At 42.0% G+C, this 24,056-nt stretch overlaps 1 protein-coding gene across 2 annotated transcripts in view; it reads right to left on the bottom strand.

The window, feature by feature from the left end:
- GARRE1 (granule associated Rac and RHOG effector 1) overlaps positions 1–22,380 on the bottom strand; it is a 58,845-nt gene extending 36,465 nt beyond the window's left edge. The window contains exon 1 of one of the 2 annotated variants that reach the window (XM_058846324.1): positions 22,305–22,380. The gene's annotated coding sequence lies outside the window, so the exon portion shown is untranslated. Of the gene's footprint in view, positions 1–21,430; positions 21,452–22,304 lie in introns of those variants that run through there. The other variant, XM_058846323.1, reaches the window with a different exon arrangement.
- Between the last annotated feature and the right edge of the window lie 1,676 nt (positions 22,381–24,056).

Here is a 24,056-nt window from a genome sequence, read left to right as displayed (position 1 = left end):
TTATAGACAGCCTCTGAACTGATTTATTATGCTTTTGTCTGGAGTTTTCTTTCCTTCAAAATGACACTCCTTAAAGCAATGACAGTAAATAATTTGTGCTGATTTGTGTCTTTTGCATTTGTACTGAAAAATCCTGTAGAGGCACATGTCTGGAAGGTGCCTGAAATGACAAGCAAAGACAAAAAATATGTCCATGCCCTGCCCAAAAATCCCAAATAACCAAAGACTCTGTCATGAAAACCATTCATTCAAACAGAACTGGGAAAGACTGAAGAACATCAGATTTGGGGAGTTAGGTAAATATTGAGAATCCTGCCTGGTCAGCAGTGCACCACCTCACTTCCAACTCTATAAACCCTATAAACCTGTGTAATTACACTTCCTAAAAGATACAAATGGAATGTAGGTGTCCCTCAGTCAGAATCAGACTTGTCAGCACAGCAAACTGGATTTTTCCAAGGCACAGCCTACAGTCCATCAGGAGACTTCCTGCATTTTGTTTGAAGTAAAACACGTAACACCCCAAACAGCACCAACTCAAGTCTCAGCAACAAGGTATGACAGCAAAAGGAAAAGCTGGTGAAAGGAATGTGTTAAACCAGAGCTTCTTTCAGCCTCATGTGCCTCCACCAGTGTCAAAAATAGATGCCTGTGTCAGATCAGGATCACTGTTTCAATCCTCCCTTGGCAATAGGTGCTTACATTATCTATTTTGAAAGCAGGACCGGTTCCCCTTTGAAAAGGGAAAGAAAATAATTCCCATTCTTTTGAGAGAGCAGCCTAACAAAGGCCCTGCACACAGCAAGAGCAATTCCCACACGTGAGTGTGAGCCAGGAGAGAGCCAGGGCTCCATCTCTCCTCTCCCAGAAGGGAGCACCCAGCAGCAGCCACGGGCACATTCCCCAACCAGAGCTGGAAAACGTTCTAGGATCAGGAAAAAACTCATGGGACCACACTGAGAGCAAGCATAAGCAGAACAAATTCCTGTAGAAAAGGCACAGCTCTGCCTCCCAGAACAGCTCACCTCCAGAAATCTCTGATCCCACAGGACTGCTCAGGAAGAGACAGATGCCTGTGCACAGGGACAGACATCCATGGGAAAAATTCACTTCCAAACAGGGAAAAACTGCAGGCCAGGCTTTCAACCCAGGGACAGTGAGATGGCAATTTCTAGAAAATCCAGAGATTAAGTTAACATATTCCTGTAAATTATCTTTTGAGGCCACAGATTTCACTTCCTGCTGAAGGGAAGTCAGGAAGGAAAGGCTGAGCTAGATAAATATTCAATTAAGCATATGTGGAACAGGAATATTACCTGGTCAGGCTTATGCACCAGCTACAGCCACCTGAGACAATCCCCAAGTCTGTCTTTGCACCCCAACCCAGCACATCACATCCTCACCTGAAGTCCTAAGCTGAAGCCATCCACATGGGAATTCTTCTTCACCCTGTCACTCCAGATTACTGTACTCAAAAGTAAAAATGTAAACACAAAATCTAGGATGGTGTTTTCTTTTTAAAACTTAGCTGAAAAAACAAGCATTAAGAAAACAATCTCAGTTGTGTAGTGAAAATTCCAAAATCATCATTTCCCAAGTTTATGCAGAACACCACGGTGAACATAATACAATAAAAAACAATAGCAAAAAACCCAACACAAAACCATCCTACAATCCCATGAGATTACAGCAGGCATTTTAAACCTCTGGGCTCACTTCAGTAATGAACTTCAGCACGTGTTTAGTTCCAGGTCCTGTCAGTGGTGTCTCCCACAGAGTCAGGTAAAAGTTAAACTCCTTGTTATCATCAATCACAGCTTTCCAGCACAAGCAAATACTTCATTTTCAGTAACATTAACTGGGAAGAGATGTTTTCAATACACATCTTAAAATCCATGCTAAAAATTTCTACTAGAACTCGTTAAAGGGGCTTAGGAAATCACTTTGAAGAGCTCAGTTACTGCTGAGTCAGTGCACATCAGGCAGAAAGCTCTCCATAGAGCTTTATTCTCACCAGCTTAAAATGATTTCTCCATGGACTCTAACACTGCAGAAAATGCTTCCACACCCAGAAAAATAGGAGTAATTCCCACTCTTTGACAAAGAGCATAGAGAAATAAATGAAAGATATTCTTCAACACATCTTTCAACAGTTTGGGTTTTCTGAGGAAGCTTTCATTGTCCTGAACAAATCCCACCTTAAACAAGACTTGGAAAGACAAGCAGGAGTAAGAACCCAGGTCTACACTACACTATTGAGGCATGACATACTGCACACTCTAACACATTATATATAGATACATAAATATATAAAGGACTAAGGAACTGAAGACACTAGATTAATTAGGGATAAATTTATTATTTATTAGGGATAAATTTATCAACTCATACATGGAAAAAGAATCCTAATCACACACAAAATGATGGGCTCTGGCCTGATCACTATAATTGAGGAAGGTGATTTCAGTGCTACAACTGACTGGTTTTGCTAAACATCAGCCTGATGCTGAATGGCAGAGTCACAAGAATAGATGTGAAAGGGAACAGCAGTGTTAGAAAAGCCAGACACATACTTATGCCACTGCATAAATCCATGGTTCACCCACACTTCAAATTTAGTGTGCAGTTCTGGTCTCTTATCACCCTCCCTTAAAGAGGGGCTCACTTGGGTTCCTGAACAGTCTGACCACATACTCAGGAAATCCCAGATGCAGCAAGTTGTTGAGGACAGTTTTAAATTAGTATTGCCCACAAATTCACCCTGCTCTTGCCTTTCCCTAAATATCCATTTGTAACCTCCAAAGGAGGTTGAGGTGGATCAGTTTGGAATCCTGAATCAGCCACTTTTACTTTGTCACTCTCTCCACCCCAGCAACCACTGCAAGCAGTGGAACAGTCACAAAAGTGCCACAAGGACACACTGTTTACAACTCCTCTGCAAACAGAAACATTTCCTCATCCCAGCTCAGCTGTTCCCTTTCAGACTTGCAGCCATTCTGCCGCTCCTGCAAACACAGATACCACATTGCACAAATGCCCCAGGACTTGCACTTCCCAGCACACACACATTTGAATTTTCCCACTGAAATAAATACCCCTAAGCCAAACTGTTTTAAGAGTTTGTGATGCTATACAACTTTAAAACGCCTACTGAAGTTACTCTGAGTTTGGGGTTTTTAATTATTTTAGTAGTGTTAGACAAAAGTAGTATTTCTACACATTTAAAGCTCTTCAATGAAGAAGGAAGCTCTGAGTACAAGAAACATGAGACAGATTATGTACAGCAAATCCTGCAAAGCCTGGATGTGATTTTTTTTTGCCTGTTTGCAGCGAGGATGATGAAAGCTTTCAAAACATTTGGAGTAACTCAACACCAACAATCTTTCCTCACCCAAATTACTATGCTGCTCCTGAATTCTCAACACTTGCCACAGAATTCATCTACAACATTCTCGATACCAGACTACATCAGAACAATGAAAAAGCCCTGTAAATGCACTTTCTTAGCTGCACTAAATATACTAATCCTAACATATAAATGAAGTGGCAACTACTGGCATGTATTTCCACATGGAAACTATGCTCTTTTTCATTTAATAACTATTAACCATAAACACTCCTTTGTGACTGAAATTAAAACCTAATCCAGTATTTACTAATATTTATTCTCTTCGGTACAGAGCAGGAGTTTATCTTAATGCTCTCCCAACTCATTCACTGAAAGTCTCCTACTTGACAAGTATTAAGTATTCTGAAATGATATTAATTTCTTTTCCAAAAATAGGAAACGAGTCCATATCAGAAAAACTGACATCAGCACATCCCCTCAGTGCCACGGGGCTTTTGCTGTCTGTGCACACAGAGATTCTGTCTCCACAGCACAGCTCCTGTCCCAGGAACAGCCCTTCCAAATGCTTTATGGGCTCACTGTATTTGAGCAGCAGTAAATTCATCAACTGAACAGCTGGAGTTTTGCCCAGGAAAACAAACTATATTCTGAACTGAAGAGAGGGACACGATGATTACGCCTTTCATATCCCTCTCATGTTGAAAATTATGGAATTACCAGAAAACTGTAATCATGAAAATGTTAAACTAAGGAGAATGTATTTTTACAGCAAATGAACATAATTATGTTTACCATATTTGGGCCCAAAGCTGGCTGGCAATTCAGTCTGTATACAGGCAGCAGTATCTGATTCACTGTCACAGGATATGAATAAACCAGAGCAATCCAGTGTGAATTACAGTCTCTCTCCCATAACAAAACCAAACATTAGTGTGTACATAATACTACAAAAGCATAATACTACTGTAAATAGCAATTCCATAAATAGTAGTAGATGAGTAGTTTTCACTTTAATTCTAAAAACTCTTCTTGAACTAGACCTGAGACTTTCAGAACAGTCAAAATGCTTTATTTCTAACAAACTCATGGTTTGTAATATATTATCTTATGCAGAACTAATCTCTGCAGCTGATGAAGGAACAGTGGTGACAAGTAATTTGAGATCACAAAGATTAGCAAAGTAGAAGCAGTAGCATGCATACTTCATAACCTTCCCTCATTTTTTCTGATCAAAAAAAGCTGCTTGTGTGTCCTGGGCACAGAATTCACCTCCTCACTAAGGCCAGAATTTTTCAAGCTTAATTAAATATAGATGGGATTTTTAAAATAGCCCTAACTCATCTTGCATAGCTGGGGCCGAAATAGGCTTAGTTATAAGATCAAATATAGCATCCTTCCAGTTTATAAATCTCTAATACAAATTCCAAGGAAAAGACAGAGCCCAAATCTGCCACCTGTAACATCTCCCTGAGACCACCCAAAGCTCAGTGCCCATCTACTTGTTCTGCTTTACACAGCAGACAACTGAAAAAATCCCTCCCTGAGCTGCTCAGTCTTCTGCAAATGCTCAGACACAAACACGAGGGGAAAAGGGGGGGAAAAGGGGGGGAAAAGGGGGGAAAAAGGGGGGAAAAAGGGGGGAAAAAGGGGGGAAAAAGGGGGGAAAAAGGGGGGAAAAAGGGGGGAAAAAGGGGGGAAAAAGGGGGGAAAAAGGGGGGAAAAAGGGGGGAAAAAGGGGGGAAAAAGGGGGGAAAAAGGGGGGAAAAAGGGGGGAAAAAGGGATCCTCCTCCTGCCCTGCCCACAGTGCCCACCACCCAGACTCCAGGTTCCAGTGCCCTCCATTAGCTGCCCCAGTAATCCCACCTGCTATTTCAGTCCACACAATAATTTGCTGCCTTTCATCCACACAACGTAAATGCCAAAATAAGCCACAGGTCAACATCAAAAAGCTGCAGGCTGAGGAACTCTGCAGCAACCTTGGGTCTCCTCCACCCACTCCCTACACAGAAAGCTGTAAGAAATCTCTCTTCAAAAGCAATTAGTTACCTGGGCTTTACATTTGATATGTTTTTCCTATGAAGACTAGCTTTATTAAAGCTATTTTCTTTTTATTAAGAAAAACAAGTATTTTAATATTTTACCAATTGTTTTGCTGCTCCTTTCCAAACAGAGTTAACATTCTTAAAAATGAAGTTTAACTTCTTTCAGTACAAATAAATTTACACATTGGGTAAATCAAGCTGGTGTAGATGCTACCAAGGAGTATAAATAACTCTTAGCTAACAAATGCATACATGGAATTCTGTTGGTGCTCTCCTTCCTCCTGGCTCTAAGCTGCTGCATTAACTATACAGCAGGGAAAGGCACACAGCAGTCAGAACGATGTGCACAGAAATACTGATGGCTACAGCTGATGGAATGTGATTTCTTCCCTTCAAAAAAATTGCCTTGTTCTTAGGTTAAAAATTATTCACCAAAGAACTTTCAAATATCTCCCAATAAAATCATCAGCAGTTAAATAATTATCAATCCTAATCTACAACATATAAAGTACAGTCACACCACTTTACCATGTCCTGAAATTAAAAGTACCGATAGTTTTATATAAACAACTAAGCCCTCAATCATGGGCATGACTTGTCACCAGGTTATGTGCCAAATATTTCTGCACTGAGTTGTGCAAGAACTCTTTTGTGCAGCAGAGGATACAATGGGATATTTATGCTGGTATAATGCATTTTGAAAGAGAAACAAATGTAATGCTTTAATCCATAAAACAAATTAACACAATGGGATTGATCTATTCAGTAGAAATACAACATCCAGAGGCAAACCTGGAGATTTAAACTTCCATTATTTTTTAAGGTGTGCTCCCCTGAAGTACCAAGTCCCAACGTTGCACACACACAGGTGGAAGATCCCAAGCCCACACCTAACCAAGTACATGCTGTGGCATCTCTCCATACTCCTTTAGAGGGCTGGATTTTCTTCACAAACACAAAGACAGGAGAGAAACATTTAAAATTTTAAGTGGCATCTTCTGATGTGTCAATTATACTTAAAATTTATTAGCAACATGAAAGACTAAGCTTCAATTAAATGATATTTAGGTAACTCGAGCCATGCTGACACTCCTTCCCAGCAACTTTTATTGACAAAGGGCTTTTCTGCTGCATTAACAGTGACACAGTAAAGTTCTGCCAGCCAGGAGACATTGCAAAGATGCCAAATACATTTAAGCAATGTCTCAATACCAGCTGATGCATCTCCCATGGATTTGGCCATTCCAAACACACTTCCCCAGGATCAGGTTTAGAGAAAGCGACCTTTTCAGCACCAGGACTGGTTGTGCTGGCGCCAGGACCCCCCCTGTGGTACCAAGCACTGCCCATGACTAAGCTGGCAGCAGCAAGGAGAAGGCTACAATGCACAAGGCTCAGCATCAGGGCAATTCCTCACCCTGGCAATTCCTATTGTGTTTATTACTACAAACTCCCCCAGGCACCATTTTTAGCCACTGCTGGATTTCCTCCCTTCTCCCATCCCCCAGCCAGGCTCCAAACCTTGAAGTAACCTTGTTCTGTTCCCCCCCCAGAGACAGCTCCATGCCTGAAACATAACCTCTAATCTTATTTTCTATTTCTAGCATACAATTCACGACCCTTATCCCAATTTTTTAAATTAAATATCCTCCACACTGCACACTCTGCTTCCGACAGTCAGGACTGTGCATGGAGTATGTCAGAATTTATAGCCATATGTTTCTTGTTGAGGACAACTTAACATTGCTTTTAAGAGCATTAGAAACAATGTATTTATACAATATAGGTTTAAAGCTTTCTCTGAAAAATATATTAAATGCTACTGTCAGTACTCCACTGCAATGAAACAGCTTAATTTGTTGGAAGGTTTATCTAAAGACCTTAAAATACAACAGATTTGCACTTCAGGGCAGTTTGCAATGCAGAGCATTAACTTCCAGCAATTATTCATACTTGAGAAACTACCTATGGACATTAAGTTAAAATCTTACAAATTACAGGGGTTTGTTACAAAGCAAATCTCATCTGACACCATCTATTTATGAGACCTTTGATTAAATTTGTTTGGGTTTTTGCAATGACATAAAAATGTAATTTGTTTGCCATTAATTCTGTAATATTTGTTAAACAAAGCCAATTAAAAGTGGCACACTGGACCAGACACCCACCTAGGCCACAATGGCAGCAGTCAAAACCTCCACTTTTAAATAATTCCCACTATCCATAACCCTTTTTTCTATTTTTACCAATTATACCTGATCTGTGTAGTTGCTAGGGCAAATGTTTTTCCATGAACAAATTCTCCCACAAAAGCACTTTGATACAGAACAGCTCCCAGAGGAATGAAAAAAGGTTCTTCTGTCTCCCAAGTGTTGAAAAACAAGAAGTTTCCAGGATGCATCCCAAGCCTGGAGGCTGCAGCCTGACATGGCCAGGCACTCTTGGAGCTGCCAAGAGCTACAAGCACGTCTGGGTTTTTACCAAGCACTCTGAGCCTACCCCAAAATGAGGGATTTTGGTCCCAAAAAGCATCCCAGGAGCAGGAGGGAGTGCAGGGCACAGCTGAGCTGGGTCTGTGCTCACCCTGCACGGAGGGGACGAGCTGGTCCTGCCCTTTAGGGAACTCACTGACACTGAGGGGAGAAAGGGAATTCCCATGGACCCCAAAATATTCATAAAACACCAAGACTGAAGCAAATCTTTCAAAACAAGGCCAACAATACTGATACAACTTGATTAAACATCTAGCCAGCCTAGATGCTAAGAGCAAAGAAATTGCCTCAGGTACTTCCCAAAATTACCTTCTAAATTATATTTCAGACATAATCAGTTACAGGACAACTTGACCACAGAAGCAAAATTAAGAAAGGAATAATCCTTGAACCATGACATAAGGTGTTATGACACAATATGTTGATTTATTTACATAGGTACCTTATCAATGCACTTGACAATTAATATGGATTTTTTCACACCAGTTTGCATAAGCAGTTCTAGTAAATATCATCAGTTTGTTCTACTTCTCTCTCCCACTCCTTCAGCTTCCAACTATTCTCAGCAGGGCATCATTTGAATTTCTCACCAGCTCCCCACAAACTGAACAGTGTAAGTGGGAGGACAGCCTCCAGAAATTAAGAATAAAAGTAGATAAGTGAACACATACCAGACTAGAGAAAACCAAGAGCGAGAACTTTTTAAGGGAGCAGAGCTGGATTTTGGAATGGACTGAAAAACAACAGAGAAATTGGGAAGTCAAGAGTCACCTCATTAACACATTTATCCAACACTGGGTATCACGAAACAAAACAGGAACAGCACCCCCAGGAGCAGCCCATGAGATTCATTCCCAGATAACTCCTGGGGGATAACAATACTTTCTTTCCTTTAAAAAAAAAAAATAGATAAAATTACCCTATGAACATAAAGAAATACAAGTCAGGACTGCCTCATCCCTCAGCAAAAACATGATGTTGTACACTCATATTTTAAATGGTAACTTCATTGAGTCTTAAGGGTCAACATTTGAAAACTTCTCTATCCCACCTCAAAATGAGGACTTGAAGCATCTTAAAAAACCTCACTGAGATTCTCATGTCAATGAATGACAGCCACAAAAATTTATCATGCCACTAGGAAAATATGTGAAAATATGTTTTCAAAAGGTTACTGTTAGTCAAACGGAAAAAGAGTATCACAACAGCACTGTCCAATAACCCAGCTACTTCAAAATATTGACTTAATTAAGCATTTTATGAACACCAGAGTAATAAAATGCATAATTTAAAGAAATAATAGAATATTGTTTGTCAATATAAATATAAGTTAATTCTCCCACAGTCTCTGCCTTTACTATGAAAGGTACTGAAGCAATTCTAAGTCCTCATCACGGACAGCATTAAAGTCTTTAATTTTTCAGCACTGTTTCCACTCCCATCTTCCATAAACTTGCGGGAACACGGCATAGGTGGCTTCATTTGTGCTAAGAATATTCTTCATTAGTCATAAAAATGAAGCCCAAGTTGTACCAGAGTGAATCCATACGTGACACCATTTAAAAATCATTACTTCATAGGGAAAGGGCTCCTGGAGCACAGTCACTGATGCAGGCTGGAGCTGCATGCTGATCTGTGCCTTCATTTCCAATAAAGCGTGCAATGCACATTCAACTAAGTCAAAACAACCCTTTCAACACACAATCATTTATAGGAAACATTCGAATTATTAATGAGCACATGAAAAGCATTGAAGCTCACTGAAAATTTAGCAATTTTTAACAAATTTCTGAAAGAAAAGCTGAGAATTATTTTTTGAAAAATCAGCTTTTCCCTTGGAGTACTCCAGCATCACCAGGTAAGTCAGGAAGGGCTGGCAGCAGTGCTGTTATCACCACTGTCCCTCCTGGAGTGAGCTGAAATGGAAACTGAGCACCAGAGTGCCTGATGGCTTCTCTGATATTTAGCAACACACTCATTAAACTAATGTTTAAAAATTAATTTAACAATTCAATTGAAATGAGTAAGTACATTAATATGCTCTACAAGGATACCAGGGTGAACACTGGTATTATCACTGTGCCCTGTGACTCTGCTGGGAGGACACTGCAGATCCACAGCAGCAATCTTGTCTGAACACAGATGTCAGGTAACACATCCCCACATACTCACTGCTTCCAGCTTCCTCCAGCCCCAGTGGAACCATCACACAGCACTCATGGCTCAGCCAGGCTGATTTTGGACAGAACTCAATGCCCACGCTCTTCCATAATCAATATCATGGAAACAACTTCCACAATGGCTCTGGAGAAGGTAAGTGAAACTAATATTTATGAAAAAAATTCTCCTTGCATCTGCTTTAAGATAAGGAGCACAGTAACAGAGCCCAGGGAACAATGAAGTGGTTGGGAAGAACCCTGCTGCTAGACCTTGACATCTCAGGTTTGAACTTCCACTGCAGTTCTTTATTATGCTCTCTATTTAAAGATAATGCCCCTTCTTCCACATTTTTTCCCCATTAGGCAGGCTCTGACAAAAACCTGAATTTGTGTGTCCTGTGCCCCTGAATTACTGATGGCAGCAGAAAGTGCCAATGGCTACAGCACCACCAAACAAAACAGCAAATGCTTCTGCAGGAGGATTTCCATCCACTCCTGTTCCCCACACTGCCAGATGGGAAAGCACAGGGAAATGTCTTCCTACCCTACCAAAACTCCTTCCTTCTACAGCTCTGTAAGGATTTTGCTCTGCTTTTACAATTATTCTAAAAGGCAATTACAATATCTATATTCTACGTAAGTCCACAACTGTATCTGTGGAAACCTCTCAGGGAACACTAGAATGCATAAACACAGGGATGCCACATTTATTTTCTGCATTTCTATTATAACATCAAGTCTGTCGTTTTCTGCAAATTTTGAACACTAAAAACATATCCTGCTGTCTTGCTTCCAATTCAACAACACTGGTCCATCTTCAATTTCTTTTCCCTACTTTTAGATTAACTCCAGGCAGCTTAAACCCCCCAGTATTAGACAAGCATCCTTACTACACACTGAGGTATTTATAGATTTGGTTTTATCCACAGCAATACAAAAAAAGGATTTCCTGCATGTACCTAGCAATGCCTGTAACATTCACACTACACAATGCACGTCCTCCCTACTGAGGGAGTCGAATTTCAATGAGACATTTTCACAAAATTTCAAGTCTAGAAATAAATAAAATAATTACCTTCCTTCAAAGCATCCAGTAACACTCTGCAGCTGGAGCAGGCCATACCACTTTGTGCATTTATTTTATTAGGAACAATGTGTTCTAAAGACAGAACTGGGACTAACCACAATCACAGTATTATTGGATACATCAAGGGGTTTTATCCTCTGCTACCACTTGTGCATTTCCATGAAGAAAGGAGAGTTGAAGCAGTGCTTTAGCTGCCTCAGGGACGCTAACTCGCACCAAAATGAGTAACAACAACAGGAAATCTTTTGCATTTTCAGCACGGCAGATTCCTCTCCCCGTCTTTCTGCTAACATTCCAATCCTCACTGTGCAACACATACAATCAGGAGAGTTTTATATGGGAATTGAAGTCTAAAGCAGGGGGGGAAAAAAGTTAAACTAAAAGTAAAAACAAAAAAAAAAAAAATCACAGGAGAAAAGGAGAGTGACTGGATTCAGCAGCATAAAAAACGAGATGATTCCGTGCCTGGCAATGAAACTGATGGGCTTTTTACAGCATACCAATACAAAAATATTCAAAATTAAGATGAAACTATATTTTAGGGCTCTCAAATGATACCACTGAAGCACCCTGCTGCTTTCTGAGTTGCTGCATACCTATCAGCAAATCACTGTAAATAGCAGAGTCACTTGTAAAATGGAACCTTAGCTCCTCTTACAGCTAATGTTTTATTCTCTGTCTGAAACAGAAAATTATTCCATGGACTGCTTTTCATATTTTTCAGGTGATTATGCTGTTATTTCTTTGCCTCTGAAGCTGAAACATACACTCTGTATAGGAGTCATTTCTCTGTCCACACTTTGGTCAAAATAATGGATTTTTATTAGTCAGAACCGACACTTACTTGCTACTAATAAAAATTATTTCAATGTTATATTAAGCAATCACTACTAGTAAGCAGCTAGAAGATAACTACTCGAGAAAAAGCATCAAATAAAAAATCTTGTGGCACTGATGTTTTTACCACATACCAATGCTGTAAATACCTGACTTATCCTGAATTCATAGAATGGTTTGGGTTGGAAAAACCTTAAAGCCCATCTCATCCCACCCCTGCCATGTGTAGGGACACCTTCCACTATCCCAGTTATCCTTGGTTATTCCAAGGGCTCATCCAACCCAGCCTTGGATATTTCCAGGGATGGGGCAGCCACAGCTTCTCTGGGCACTCTGTGCCAGGGCCTCCCCACCCCACAGGAGATAATTTCCTACCAATATTTAATATAAATCCCTCAGCAAAGGCCATTCTCCCCTGTCATATCACTACATGCTCTTGTGAAAAGTGACAGATTTAAGCTTGTTCTTCATAGAGGAAAGGGTTTTTTACCTAATGTTTGTAATTCAGGAGATTACATTGAATAGTCTCAATTACTTACTGAGTTCATGACTGTGAGCAGCTGCTTTGCTGTGTTTCTTACGACAGTGTTCTCATATTTAACAAAACCCAACTTTTTGAAGAAAGAAAACAAAAAAAGGAGAGGCACTGCAATGTAAGTGAAGTAAGCCACAAGTACCTGCCTCAACCTTCAGCTAACCACAGCTCCAGGATGGGGCAGTATCTTCCAGAAGAAAATGAAGCAGCACTTTTAGGTAAAAAGTCATTTCACCAGTGAAAACAAAAGCTAGTTTTTCCCTTCACATCAAATACAAAGCATTACTTTTGAAATATTAGTCCTTTAAATGCTGGCTCTTACCAAAGAGGTACACAACATCTGATCTGCTGTGCTGGAATACCCCACAGTTAAGACAAAGGCATCTTACACCTGAGGACACACACTGATATATTTAAGTCATATTGGCAAGTGTTTCCCTCCTCTGAGGGTTATTCTACAGCTGCAATTACCATTCCCTGCTTTTTTTTTTAGATTTTGTTAAGTGGGTTCCTGAGATCTCCAGGTTTGGACTGTTTCAGACAGAAACCCACCAACCTTTGGTGAAAACACTCCCTGCCTGTGACAGTGTAAGGGCAGGGAAAGCCAGTGAACTACAGCACTTAGGTCAAAGGTGTGAAGTAAAAAGAAATTTTAAACCCCCCCCCAACACAAATCCTTAGCAACAGCTAAATAAGGGAATTTAAGTCCACTAAGGCAACAGTGCTCTGAGGCATGATGAGGTTTTTCACATGCTGCCGAGCACAATAATCAATATTCACACAGAACTACTTGCATTTTTGCCTCAAGTCTACTGTTCCAAATTATACCAGTTTAACTTTGCTCACATTAGAATTCATTTTACAGAAAAATATTTAGCATAGACACAGCACACAAGATGCCCTGCCTTCATATTATAATTTATTCTTCAACACACCGAACATCTGAATCAAAACACAGCACACCTTCCTAGGAACACTCGTGATTATGAAGACTGGATCACTTACAAAGCTTTAAGTTAAAAGAAAAGGAGCATTATTATGTAGTGCAGAAAATTTTGTAAACTATACTTCCCCTTGTTTTTCTTGGTCTTTCATTTCATGTGCAGTGAAATACAATCACACAGCAGAGAGGAAAACTCATGCTCCAGATCAGAATATATCAAATAGCATATATGCAAAGAAGACACAATATATTACCTCTCTGAAATCACAAGAATTTTTGGAAAGAAGCTGCCTCATCTGTCCTACAACAATTTCAGAACAAAATACAGACACAACTTTTTAGCAGAAAGCAACTGACTGAAATACCTAACTTTCTCCTGTTTCAGAACACGACTTAAAATACCAGTAACAACATATTACATCAGACAGAGAAAAGCACCCACCAGCTGCAATGTGAAGCTGAAAACAAGCCCATAAAAATGTGAATGTCTCAGGAAAAGGAAAATCTACAACATCAAGCCAAACATTGTCAGTCATATAAAACCAGCAGTAGTCTTCTTCAGCTCTCACACTGCACAAAGTTAAAGGCCATGAAGGCCTTGCAAGTGAAACACAGCAAAAGATGCTGAAGCACAAGAGAAGGCAGTCTAGACAGACATTTCCATCAATAATCCCCCTAAGTGCAAGGGAATAATGAGTAAGGGGGTAAGGATAGAGGAGCATGAAGAACAGCAACACGCCAACCTACAGACACATCCTCAGAATCTGACTTGAGAAGCTTCATTTAAAAATCACTGCAAATTGTCACAACCTCCCCCATCAATGCACTGCACAAGCAGCAAACTGCAGCTGTTTAACAACAAATTAAACTTAGAGATTGTATTTTAAGGCAAGGGGAGCTCCTCAGCCTTGCCCTCTGCTGCCCTGAGCCACAGCAAATCCCACACTGGGTTTGTTCACCCAACACATCTGAGCAAAGAACACCTTCAGAAATGTGCCAAACACACAGAACCACCTGGTTCCTCCTGAGTCTGTTCTGTGATCTGACAGGGACCTGATGGTCACTGTAACATGGAAAAGGAGGGCACACACAGAGAGCTCTCATCTTCTAACCCTTGTTCAGCAGAAGCACAAGTACAGAGCAAAACATGGTCTGTTATTCATTTGTCTGACTGCATCAGACAACCCCAATCAAACCTCCTACAACCCAACCATTCCAGAAGCTAAGATTGGGAAAAAAAAAACCAAACAAACTCTTTTCCTGCTGCATCTTCAAAGGAAGAAAATGCACTTTACCCAAAAAACATTGCCCTAAATCTTGTGTGTCAACTACAGATTTAATCTATCATACCAATTCATCACCACAAAAATGTAACATTCCTATACAAAAACAAAAAATGTATCATTAGTGGTTTTCAACAGATTTCATATCCAGAAACATTTGCAGAGCAATGGATTCACTTACCCAGTCAAAGAACTTTTCTAACCACTAAACCAAGCAACAGATTTACTTCAAAATAGCACGGATCAGACGTACCACTTTTCCACAAGGAAAAAACTCCAAGTGCACTTGACCAGAGACTGCCAAACCAGCCCATGTACTGTCCCACAACCCAGCACTGGTCTTAAAACTGAAATAGTCATTTATGTGAAACACAACACTTAAATTAGGGTTGATAACCTGGGTCTGTACTGTCTCTTTGCTAAGAAGAAAGGTGTGAATAAGTGTGTGGTAAATTCATAGGCAAATTTTGTATAAAATTTGCTAATTATCAAAGTTATTTTATAATACCTGCCTGAAACTTTAAAATGTTTACTCCTCTTTGGGCCTGGAATGAGGTCAAAGTGTTGAATTCAACATCACAATCTGCTGCCCTGGAAATTATTGCAATGTTTACACAAAGAAGTTTATGATGAGATCTAATAGGATTGCTCAAAAGAAATGTTTTCATTCTCCTTCTGAAAGCAATACAAGACAGACAGAAAGACTCTTTTGAATAGGGACTTTTCCAACATTTCAATACAGAACCAAGCACATTCCCAGAAGCAGAATGTTGCTATAACACGCTCTGTTTTTCAGGGTTTCGTTCTAACAATTGGCATTTCCTTCCAGAACTCCGTAAAATTTTCACCAGCATGAAACAAAAATAAGCCACAGAATTAGAAGTTCACGTACACTTCCATTATTTTAGGAAATTTAATTTTTAGTTTAGTTAATTTTTAGTTTACCCTTCTCTTCTATACATAAACTTCAGCAGCTTCTCTTCAAAAACAGCCAAAACAAGTGCAACACTACCAAAGCCTTAACCTCATTTCTATCAGATGTGCATCTATTTACACTGCTGGAAGGACAATTTATTTGTACTGCACTGTGAGTTACTAAAGCATGCCAAGTTTTCTCTCTGTACATAAAGAATGTCCAAGTACCCACTCACACCTCTGCTCTCCTGCCAACAACAGCACTCTTGGTTTCATCTGCATCACGCACAACTGAACTCAGTAAAACAAAATTCTGATCATTATCAAGTTTCTGCATTCTCTTTTTTTATTTAGTAAATTAAAGGTTTCAGTTTTTCCTAAAGAATACGTGCATATTTAGCAGAAGACCAATTTTTCATCATCATATTAAAGTTTTTGATTGCATCACTTGCTTGCAAATGCTTATCTCTTACAGCAAAAAGGGTTGATCTTATTACCTTAATATTTAAATATTTGCAAGCTGTGTTGCTCAGCCAAGAAACCACAAACACTTAACCATGTCTTTGGTAAGAGGCTAAATAAAGTTTATTCTGCAGCTCACAAACATGCACTGATGAAGCAGGATTCTGTAACAACATCTTTGCACAGTTTTAGTTAACACTATTCTGCACCACCTGGCCTTAACTCCTGCTGGGACCAAGAACTGCAGACCACTAAACACAAGCAGAATTGCTACTCCCCCCTCCCACCAAGGATCTTCTCATCATCTTTCCATCTCTTACAAAACACGGAGGCCTCTAACAAATGATGAAGACCTGCATTCATTTTTACCTGTATTTGACAAACATGGTTTATTTTGAGCATTTGCAGATGACAAACTCATCCTACACTGAAGTTCCCCTGAAGAAGAACACACAGAACTGGAAGAATAGCTTTTTTAGGTACCCTCTTCCTCCTTGTACTCTTCCTCCTTCCATATAATACAATACCATCTGGTGCAAGGCTTGCAAACCAGAAAGAGGTTTCCTCAAATCTTTTGGTCTGGCACAGAATTACATTTACCCATTGTGATCCTTCCCCTGTGATTCCCCAGTCTTTTACTGCACCTGTGAGGATGCAGACATGAGAAGAGTCTTTCAAGAAGAGGAGTATCTCTGTGTGCATCCTTCCCAGGCACTACAGCTCTCTCTGCTTTTCAGCAATTTTGTTACAAGATCATATAAAAAGAGTATCTGGATTCTTCAGGATAAGATTGCCAGCTTCAAATATTTTTAAGGAACTTTTAAAAATAATACCTTGTACTTAGACTCTTAGAAAAAGATCTCCAGATTTTCCTGGAATGTGAGCTGCAGACATTCAGGTGCTTTATCTTTCTCCAGGGAAGTTCTTGTGCTTGGACTCAAAGTGTTCCCATGTACAGAGCCAACTTCTGTAACATGTACAGAAGAGCAGGAAGTTCAACTTTCATTAAAAAATACCTAGGAACATCGTTCCTGGTATGAGACAAATCATGTGGACACACTTCAAAGGAACTAATTTTACCCCAGCAAATCCAGAGGAATTCCCAACACCATCCAGAAACTCACAAACATACCAGGTATGACAGTCAGGTAATCTACTTGGGAAACTAAAAACACTCAGCTACTGACAGGATTAGAGATAAATTTCATTGATAGACAACCCTCACATGAATGAATCACACTGAGATGTCTGTGGAGAAATGGAAACATGGTCCAGCACTGTCCCTTCTTCCTGCTCTTCTCCCACCCTCTCCTCTACAACTCATTCTATACACTGCTTTAGAGTTCCCAAAAAGTCTTAAAATAAAACATTAAAGAAACAAAGTTAAATATTATTATTTATATCAAGGGAAACAAACTTTCACTTACATTCAGAAGCTGTTTAGGTAGAGGAGATTTATTCTGTTCCCAGATTGCAGAGTACGCGACACAGAGTCCAAGGAATTTTCTATAATTGGACAGTACCATTTAAATGTCAACTTTGAGTGCACAACTAAACAAGAGTCACACCTAAAACACTGTTATTAAACAGTCAGTTGACATGTTCCCTTACAGCATTCTAACCAGCACACAGGTAGTACCAGGAAAGAACAAAAATAGAAAATCTCAACACGAGGAGTGACTAAAAGGGTGGTGGAAGACTTTCCCTGCTGAGATTTTCCAAAGAATCTGTCTTTTGCAATGCTGTTGTACAGAAATGCTTATCAGAAAATGTTAATGCCTAACAAGTACCCCACTGTAATATGACTCAATAAAGCAAAACAGAGTCACATCAACCCCAAACCCCCCAACCACTTGAAAAAGCAGAAAACTGTTACAAAAGCAGCAACAAAAGCCCACACAGAAGGAACAGTGAAAATCTAGCTAGCCTAAACCAGAAAATACTCATCAGATATTTCAGAGAGAAAATGTTACTAAAAATATACGCAGGAATTGGTCACAATTTAGGGAGGTATTGTAAAGATAATAATAATAATAATAATAATAATAATAATAATAATAATAATAATAATAATAATAATAATAATAATGACAATTCCCAAGGCATTACTCTGTCTGATGTGACCCTGACAGTAAAACATGGGCAGTTACTCTACTGCATAAATTATTTTTAAAATTTTTGGTTTGCTTTTTAACTAATACAGCAAAAAAAATCTATCTACCAGTGCTATCGTGTTCTCCTACGAGGGCTTTCCTTAGAAGGAAGAATATTTATTTCCTTAGTGAAAATGGTTCTTCAAAGCCAAGTCCTAGAATATCACACTTCCAACTTCAGTTGGATAAGCTGCCGTATGTTATCACCAGACTGAAGCCAATTTGCCATCGATGGAATGCAGGATCACAGCTGGGAAAATGCCTGACGTGCTGCACAGCCTCTCAAAGATGCCTGAAAGCCTCACAGAGCCTCAGCTACTCCCACCTCAGACCCACCCATGCACTCAGACATCCCAGGACTCCCCCAGCTGTACCTGGAGTTCTTTGCATTCCCCTTTTCTGTCATTCTTCAAAGCCTGACCAGCATTTCTAAACCTTCTATTCTGTTTTTTCTCACATTCACTCCTTTTTTCTTTTACTCCAAAGCACTCCAGCCTGAATCCCTGGAAGTTTGTTTGCCTCATGCAAAGCTTGTGACCTTAACAGAACCACACAGATCAATTCCCCAAAATTTATCTTAAGTAACCAACACACTAATTCATTAATTACAGCAGGGTAAGACATGACTGATATGCCAAGACCACAATTCTCAAAACAATTTGTCTTGTCACATTAGAGCTCTTCGAAGTGAAACACACCTCATTACCACCAAAATCAAAATTTTGAAGTTTCATTTAAAAAAATCTTTTTTTCTCTCCTTATTTTAATCACCATTTTGACAAAATTCAAGGACTGGACTAAACCAGTTTATCCACAGAACACTACAAGACTGGAATCCTATCAGACCAAATTGGCAACTAACCTGGCAAAGCAGAATTTGTGAATGGAATGTGTCCTATTCTCCCACACACACCTTAAGGGTCTCTTTGATGGCTGAAAGAACAAATGTCTAAACAGCTCCTGATGTAAAATTGTCTTGAGGTACATAAAGAGCAGAAAAGAAACACAAAGCCAGAAGTGCAACAAGCACAACTTCAAGCTTCTTCTCAGGGAGTTTGGAACTCATTTCTAGCATATTCTCCTTAATTTTCAAAATATTTCTTCATCCTACAAGACAGAATTTCAGATTTTACACATATCAAGACACAGGACCTCCTATGGTTTAAATCCACAGTCCCCATTAAGTTTCCAGCACATACAAAATCCAAACAGAACCTGGAATGGCCCAGGAGCATGGGATTGCCTGCAGCACCACTGGTTGTCCAAAGGCTTGGGAAGGGTATCCAGAGCCATCACCGAGCTCTAGGAGGAGCAGAGCAATTGCAACACAGATTTTTGTCAAGGGCAGCAGCGCCAGCCCCAGCACAATGCCCTGTGATGAGGTTACCCATGCTGCTGGAAATGTCATCTTTCATGTATGATATAAATGCCTTCTGTAGCTACTAACAATACCCTGGCATTGTCTGCAACACGTAGGGTGTTCCACTGGCTAACACCCAATTCCAGTAATAATATTCTGTCTACCTACAACCACAAGAAAATACTCATTCTCAGCCCCAACTGGTCCTGCAGCACAACAGCAAGCTCCTGAGAGCTGCCACACTCCAGCAACTTCTGCATCTCCCCATGCAGTTATCTGTCTGCACTGATCAGACACTTCTCCAAAACTCTAGAAACACCTTGAGATTACTGGGAATAAAGGAGCTCTTTTCATACAGCACAATTAGTCATATCAGCAGTGAAAGCTATTTTGAGCAGCACCCATTAATCACTATCATTAGCAGGATTTCTGGTGTACCAGCATTCATTGTACCAAGAACAAGTCTTTTCCTATTACAGTACTACCACATAAACAAAAGCAGCAGCACAATTTCTCTTGACATAACCCTGTTTTGAGTAAAGCAAGTGGCAGTAAAATGACTGTCAGTGTCAGGTTTAAAGAAAAAGCTTACTTAGGACAGAAAAATACAATTGTTTTGCTGCAAAGAAAATCCAGCCATCATTTGTATGCTGGGGGAGAAGTGGTGTTGAAAAATAATAAATAGTGGGAAGAAGTGAGGAATAGAGATCTCAAGCTGGAGACTGCACACCTTCAAAAAAATAAGATGCCAGTGACCAAATCCAAGCTGATACCCAAGAAGCAGAAGAAACCTAGACTTCACTTCTAAATGTCAGTAGCCTATATTTGCCTTATTATATTTTATGAGGGATTATTTACCTGTTAGCCAAATTTCAGAGTCTCAGAACAGACTTTCAACTAGAAAAATATTCCCTGTACATATTATTTCTAGTTTCCTAACCACCCTGACTAACTCCTGATGCAGAATGAGGAAGGCCAGCAGAAGCATTCCTGCCTTACACCGACCGAGGAACATGTACATTTGACCTGAAACACACCTTCACCACAACCACAGATTAAATAAAGTTCTGCTGGGAAGGAAAGAACAGAAAATACAGGAAGAAAGAAAAACCTCCTGCAAGTCTTGAACTCGGAAAACTCGCCATTCTTTACAGAGGGGTCCAGCTTTATCTTCTGTAGAAACATTGCCTGGTAGAAGACTCGAGCCAAGTGCAAAATGATGTTGGTGCCCACGATACACAAACAGCACCTGTGCACACACCAGAATGGGCCAACACTGCTGATCCCATGAGCTGCATACCAAAACCTTCATGTGGCCAGGAGCCACACAACACATACCACACACCTCAGAGAGGTGAGGGAAGGGGAGCTTCAGCCGCCTGTGCCCACAGAATACAAAATCAGTTCCTCAAGAGCACCACTACCTCTTTGCAGACAGCACTGGGCTGAGGAAAACAGAAACATCCAGCAACAACCGCCTTAAAATGCACAAGCTGTAGATTTGAGATTGTCCAACAGCCACCCCGGCAGTTAGAGATGCAGTGCCATTTTGGGAACCGAGCCTCAGCCCTGTGCCAGCTGCGTGTGCCTCCGAAGGCACCGCATGAGCCATTCCGGAGCACCGAGTTTATGGCAGCCACGCACCACTGAGGTATGGCCGCTGACACCTGTGCCTCTATAAAAACAGCAATGATAATAATAACGGCCAATTCATACCTGTAACAGGGTTTATAACCTCACATCAAACAAACAAATAAGACCTTCTGACTGCTTTCAAGGTCCTAAGCCGACATTCACCCGACAAATACATACCTCTACCATTTCCTCTCCACTCAAACGGATAAAACCCCTCAAGCAGGGACAAGCAAGGGAACATGAGTAAAGTTTTAAGCTACAGCCCAAAATGCGTTATCCTCTTCTGCTGGCAGCTACCATATGCACACAACATAAGGCTCGGCAACAACAAGCGGCACTTGCAGCTCGCATCAGGTGAACAATCTGTACGCAGCCCCTGCAGCGGCCGGGGACGCTGCTGCCCGCAGGCCCCGGCCCGGGGGTGCGGAGGGGCCCGGGAGCCCCGAGCCCGGCCGGGCTTTGGGCGGCGCCGCTGCCGCCGTGCCCGGGGAGCTCCGGCCGGCGCCGCCCGGGAGAGGCCGCGCGGCGGGGCCGCCCCAGCGCCGGGGGCCGGCGGGGCCGGGCCGGGCGGGCGCCCCGGGTCACCGCCGAGCAGGAAGGTGCGCAGGAATTCCCGCAGGCGCAGTCCCGGCCCCGCCGCGCTGCCCGGGCTGCCCGCACACGGGTCACGGTGGGGGGAGGGCGGCCGCAGCCCCGACACCACCCCGGGCTGCCCCCGACACCGCCCCGGGCTGCCCCCGCCGCACGGCCGGCCCGGCCCGGCCCCGCCGGGGCACCGCGGCCACGGTCCCGGGCACCGCCGCCTCGCCTCGCCTCCCCCCGGCCGGGGCTCCCCCCCCTCTCCCCGGCCCCAGCCCCAGCCCCCGCCGGCGCCTCCCGAGCGGCCCAGGGGCTGCCCCGGGCGCTGCCGCCTCTGCGCCGCGTCCCCCCGGTGCCGCGGGCGCTGCCAGCCCGGTGCCCGCACGGCCGGGCCCGCGGGCCGCGCTGAGGGGCGGGGGCCGGGCCGGGCCGGGCCGCGGGGCTCGGCGGGGACGGCGCGGAGCTCACTCACCTGCCCGCGACAGCCCCGGGCCCCGCGCCGAGCGCTCCGGAAACGGCGGCGGCTCCGCCGGGGCCGGGGAGGGGCCGGAGAGGGGCGGGCGGAGCCGCGAGTGACAGCGGGAAGGGGCGGCGGGAGCGGCGGGCGGCGTCGACAGCGGCTGCGGCGACCAGGGGACGGCGGGGAATGGCAGGGGAATGGCAGGGAATGGCAGGGAATGGCAGGGAATGGCAGGGGAATGGCAGGGGAATGACAGGGGAATGGCACGGAATGGCAGCGGCAGGGTCCGGGCGGGGAGCGCAGAGCGCCCGGGACCGGCCCTAAGTGTGGGGCGAAGAGCTTGAGGGGCGGCCTGGCGGCACAAAAACGGAGAAGGGGATGAATTAATCAGTGAATATTTTATATGAGCTTAAAATTGTGAGGGTTCTCGCTCCGGTGTTTTGGGGTCAGATGCAGGGTCCCGATTCGGGAGAGCCGTTCGAGATGGAGATTGCCAGCAGCACCTGCAAAGTTGTGTATTCCTCTTCTGTCCAAAGTCACTTGCTGAACAAAATGCAGGATTCAGCACTGGTGTTCAGTGCATTTGTTTGGGAATTAAGTAAAACGCACAAACATCATCTCAAACTGATCCCTTTGTCATAATCGTCACGGTGCTACCAGCTTTAGGAATTGTTCAGAAATTGGCCTGGTCTAGGGTGTGAGTTTAAACTGCTTCTGTATTATTTCTCAGGCTTAATGCAGGCTTTATACAGAAAAGTTTGCTGTACAAAATGATGTCTTTTCAAATCTTATTTCCACAGAGTCTCTGTTAGTCCTGTCTTCCTCAGTAAAAAGTGATTGATTTTTATTTCCTTGACTTATTTAGAATCTTACTTCTAAATGGATCAAGCATTTACTAATGTACAGAAATGTCTAGTAAAGCTAGAAAATAAGGTAATGTGTAGTAGTAGGAGAGTAGTTAAAAGTCGTTGAAATACATGTAAGCAAAAATTTTGCCTACAGAGCTCAGCATCCAATCATCTGGCTCTAATTCCCCCCCCCAAAAAACCCCAAACCCACACACTTGGATATGATACTCATAAAGTGAAAATAACCATAATTTCAGTGCTGCTAATCAGAAAACTCTGTGGGAAGAAGTGAAATTGTCAATTTATTGGACACCTTCTAGCCACAAGCTAGAAATAGTCCTCAAGTAGCGTCTGCGGGGAGCTGCCTAGGAGCAATCTGTGGCTTTGTTTCCTTCTCCAGAACAGATGGTTGCTGGCAGACCGGGCTTCTCATCAGTGCCTTCCCTCTGAACTCTTCTGATTCTTGCATGTCTACTAAGCATGTCTCTTCCTAGTAAATTTAGTCCTCAAATTAAGAGATACCTGGGAAATACTTGGAAAGACACAAGGGAACAGAAGGCTGTCATATTGTTGGCTCCTTCAAGAGAGAGAGAGGTGTTGAGTATTCTTTGTACTGGAGGAGTACAATAAAGGGCTGGAGATGGTAATATTTTTTACTCTTTTTTTTTTTTTCAGCTTTTAACTAAATGGTTGGTGAAACACTGATTTTAAAAGAAGATAAAAAGACTGGTGAGGTTTCAACAAGGTTTTGTTTGGAAGAAGGTATAGCTATGAAGTGGAAAAACCGAGTGTAAAGTCAAAAGAAGCTGAAGAGGAAGGGGAAGGGAAAGAGAAAATAAAATACTGGGATGAATTTTCCTTCCTTCCAGGACAGATACTGAGGACCTAAAAGTAATCTAAAAAAACCCTACAAAAT

This window comes from Poecile atricapillus, chromosome 10 (genome assembly GCF_030490865.1).
Source record: "Poecile atricapillus isolate bPoeAtr1 chromosome 10, bPoeAtr1.hap1, whole genome shotgun sequence".
Taxonomy (NCBI): Eukaryota; Metazoa; Chordata; class Aves; order Passeriformes; family Paridae; genus Poecile; species Poecile atricapillus.
This window is presented reverse-complemented; position numbering and strand designations above follow the sequence as displayed.